Source organism: Lynx canadensis, chromosome B4 (assembly GCF_007474595.2).
Source record: "Lynx canadensis isolate LIC74 chromosome B4, mLynCan4.pri.v2, whole genome shotgun sequence".
NCBI lineage: Eukaryota > Metazoa > Chordata > Mammalia > Carnivora > Felidae > Lynx > Lynx canadensis.
Genome location: NC_044309.1, coordinates 92,035,714 through 92,040,354, shown reverse-complemented (window position 1 = coordinate 92,040,354; position 4,641 = coordinate 92,035,714).

Genomic DNA, 4,641 nt, shown 5'->3' with positions numbered 1-4,641 from the left:
AGGACAGTGGGGTTGATTTCACCACCATTGTGTGGTCTCGGAACCCTGCTATCTTATCCGGAAAGAGCCAGCTGGAGTCCTTTGCCTAAAAGTAAAAGGGCAGGAACTTGAGGCTTTTGGTTCTTCTCCTTGAATTAGCCCAGAAACATCCATAGGAGTCATCAGAATATGTCATTCTGATCAGTTTCTAACAGGGACAAACATCGGCCTCCTTTTCCGGTTACTATGAGGATTAAGAGTTAATACAGCCAGGTGTGGCCCTTAAAACATTGCCGGGCACTTTTTAACGTCTTTAGTAGGTGTTAGCGGTTATTTGTATTAGTCATAGTTCTCCAGAGAAACAGAACCAATAAGGGGTGTGTGTGTGTGTGTGTGTGTGTGTGTGTGTGTGTGTGTTATACACATAGAGAAATTTACTTTAAGGGTTTGACTGACACAACTGTGAGGTCTGGCAAATCTGAAATCTGCAGGGCAGGCCAACTGACTGGAGACCTAGGGAAGAATTAATGAGGTCTTGAATTCAAAGGCAGTCTAAAAGCAGAATCTGTCCTTCCCTGGGGACTTGAGTCTTTCTCTGAAGGCCTTCCACTGATTGGATAAGGCCCACCCACATTATGGAGAGTTATCTGCTTTATTTGAAGTCTATGGATTTAAAAAAAATTTTTTTTCAATGTTGATTTATTTTTGAGAGACAGAGTGTGAACGGGGGAGGGGAAGAGAGAGAGGGAGACACCGAATCCAAAGCAGGTTCCAGGCTCCGAGCTGTCAGCACAGAGCCCAAAGTGGGGCTTGAACTCATGAACTGTGAGATCATGACCTGAGTTGAAGTCAGACACTTAACCGACTGAGCCACCCAGGTGCCCCTCAAAGTCTGTGGATTTAAAAATTAATTCCACTTCAGGGATTCCTGGGTGGCTCAGTCGGTTGAGTGTCTGACCTCGGCTCAGGGCACGATCTCACGATCTGTGGGTTCAAGCCCCACGTCGGGCTCTGTGCTCAGAGCCTGGAGCCTGCTTCTGATCCTGTGTCTCCCTCTCTCTCTGCCCTCCCCACTCTCATTTTGTCTCACCCTGTCTCTCAAAATTAAATCTAAAAAAAATTTTTTTAAATTAATTACACTTCAAAAAATCATCATAGCAACATCTAAACGGATATTTGACCAAACGTCTCAGTACCATGGCCTCGCCATGTTGATGTGTAAAATTAACTATCACATGGTTAATTGTTCCCTATCTTCTATCCGTGGCTAAAGCTTCCAGAAAAATATAAAATCCTAAAAGTAATCCTGGAGATCCGTATCCTGTTTCTAGTTCTGACAAGAATGCTGCCCAGGTCTTCAGTTGGTATCGCTATTAACTACAGTTAAGAAACTATTCTCTAACTCCACTTTAGTATATTTTTAATCCTAAATGGGTACCATCTGCTAAGATGATTATATAATTTTTCTCTTTTGACTTATTGAAGTGTTTTATTTATAGGTTTCCTATTAATAAACTATTCCTTGCATTCCCATGGTAAATCTTACTTGGTCAGATTGTAGTCTTTTCAAAGATGCTGCTGCATGTAATTTCTTAGTATTCCAGTTCGTTTTTAATTTGGATTCCTAAGTCGGTGTCAGTTGTCTGAGGGTTTTATTTTTCATGGTTTGGGCAGGAGGGTCTGTTTGTGGGACCTTTGTTAAAACGTGGTATTTCTGCCCCGCGTCAGGCTCTGGGCTGATGGCTCAGAGCCTGGAGCCTGTTTCCCATTCTGTGTCTCCCTCTCTCTCTGCCCCTCCCCCGTTCATGCTCTGTCTCTCTCTGTCCCAAAAATAAATAAACGTTGAAAAAAAAAATTTAAAAAAAAAAAAAACAAAAAAAACGTGGTATTTCTGTTTTGCTCCCGTCACAAAGTGGGTTGGTCAGCATGCCGTGTTTCTGTGCCATGTGACGATTCATAAAGCATGGGACCAAACGTGTTCTTGCGGCAAGATACATAGACTGTGTCATTACGAAAGTAATCTGGTGTTTCCTTCCCTTGCAAATTCCCTGCCATTGGCTCTGTATTAACATTATATCAAATTAATATTACGTTAAACACCAATATTTTTAAAAAATGTACCTTACCCTTACAACAACATGACCTTTCTTTTTCTGCCTTTTGGATCTCCTACATGCTTTCTGTAACTCTCTGTAAACCTCCCCCCTAAAAAAAAAAAAAAAAAAAAAAAAAAAAAAAAAAAAAAAAAAAAAAAAATCCTGTAGGAATAGCCAGCCAGCTGTTTTTCAAGAGGGGTAGCCATCCAAACCCCCGGTCTCTTTATGAATCATCTTGTTTTAGGAATCCATCCTATGTTCTTTGACAAATGTAACTTTCCTCTTCAAAAGCATCACTGTGTGGAGCTTCTTCTACACGGAGACCAGCCTAGGCTGACTTGTTTGACACTTCATGTGGTTTCCTACAAAACGAACCCAAACAAAAGTTGAAAATATGTGTGGCCATTCCTGACTTTAAAAAGAGAGTCAGTGTTTGGCCTGGGTGGTCCTAGTGAGGCTAGTGCAGAACTCAGGGCTTTTCTTCAGGGGATGGAGGTGCTACTTAGAGGTCTGGGTGGCTTCTGTTTCAATTTTTTTTATGTTTATTTATTATTGAGACAGAGACAGAGGATGAAGGGGGGAGGGTCAGAGAGGGAGACACAGAATCTGAAGCAGGCTCCAGGCTCCCAGCTGTCGGCACAGAGCCCGACGCGGGGCTCGAACTCATGGACAGTGAGATCATGACCTGAGCTGAAGTCGGACGCTTAACCGACTGAGCCACCCAGGCACCCCTGGGTGGCTTCTGTTTCAGAGTGAAGCCAGCAGTTAAAACAGTAGATTCTGATTAACTAGCCACACAACTAAGAATTATTTTCACAAATGAGCATCATTGAAACAGTGCTCTGGGGCAGGCTAGTGAGGTTAGTAGTTCTAAGAGGAAAATAGATTCTGTCTTCAAATAAACTTGGGACAAGGTGGGTTACACAAAACTCTACTGACCGCTTTACTGCACAACCCCACAGAGCTGTGAGCACGTTGATATTCTCTGTGACCTCTGAAACTTTTCCCCCACATTACAGTTGTTAACATACCCAAGTGCACCATTCCTAGGTGGAATGTATTTTGAGGAACATTAAGTAATCGTCATCATTATCATCACCTACACTGAGTGCTTACTAGATATTGAGTACTGTTGGGGATTTTACATGCTGTATCTCACTTAATCCTTTCAACATCTCTGGGCGATGGGCGTTATTCATTGTCCAGTGGTGCAGAGCACAATGACAGCACTAGTGAATCACAAATCCTAATATGCATCCAGGTCTGTCTGATTCCAAAGGCTGCATGCTTAGCCAGTAAGCTACATTTGTTATAGCACTACTGAACTTTGAAATAGTCACCTCGTGGAGTAATACAGTGCATGACATTGATATATACTTTCCTGATACTCTGAGAACTATCCTATCTTCTCACGCCCTGAGATCCAGCCTGGCAGATCTGTCTATCAGTGAGCACCTTCCCACCATGCTGCAGCCACTCAACCAACGAGAGCTGTATCAAGCATACTGGAAATGTGCGTTGTTTTCTTCCTGAGGGCCTCTCTGTGTGACCTCTATGTGTGTGTCAAGAGATGTCTAAATGATGGCACCTGACCTCCTACAGAAAAATAACAGAAGACACCAAGCTGGATGTTAAAGTTTGATAGCATGTCCGAGGACACAGTGGAGGAAACAGAGGGTAAAGATTAGTGGGCAACTAGGGGTTGGTGGCAATCCTTTGGCAAATGAAGGGCACCACTGTGGCCTGGGAGCAGTCACCAGCCATTGTGTGAAGCTCTGGCTGGAGGCTTGCCCATAACCTCAGGATCTGAAGAAGACAGAAAAGCTAACGCCAAAGAACTTGCTGGAAATCCCTCTCCACGGGGGCCATTCCGTATACTGCCGTGATTGCTCCCATTTAAAGACCCTATCTCCTGTGCTAATGAGACAGCCTTGTGCGGCCTCTTCTAATAGACTCCACACGTCTCAAAGCAGTGACCAGACTTCTTCCACGCTGCACTACAGTCTTCCACACCTAGGGATGAGAAGTTGACAATGATATAATTCTGCCTATCAGAGAACTACTCCCCGAGGGCCACGGCAATATGTTCTGTGGGAAGAACGCCCAGTCTGAAAACTTCCCATCTGAGGAAATCTGGGAATAAAAATGTCCAGACTTGGAAGACCTGGTTTAGGGGAACCCTATTCCTATTCCCCCCTCTCTTAAAGTGTCCCCTCATCTTCCCCATTCAAAAAGTTAGGGCTTCTCCATGCATACGAATTAGGCTTTGTTACATAAGAACCCACCTCTAATGCTAGTGGCTTAAAATTGCTTGCACTTGTCTTTTATTATGAATCTGATTGGCTGGGGAGTTCTGCTGATTCGAGCTTGACTTAGCTGATTTTAGCTGGGCATACACATGCATCTGTGGTTGACTGGTTAATCGTCAGGAAGCGGGCTGCCCTAGTATGGCCTGAGCTAGGAGAACTCCCCTCTATCTCTACCAGGCTAGCCTGGGTTCATTCTCATGGTGATGATGTGGGTTGAAGAGAGGAAAAAAGTAAATCCCCACATGTAAGAAGTTTTG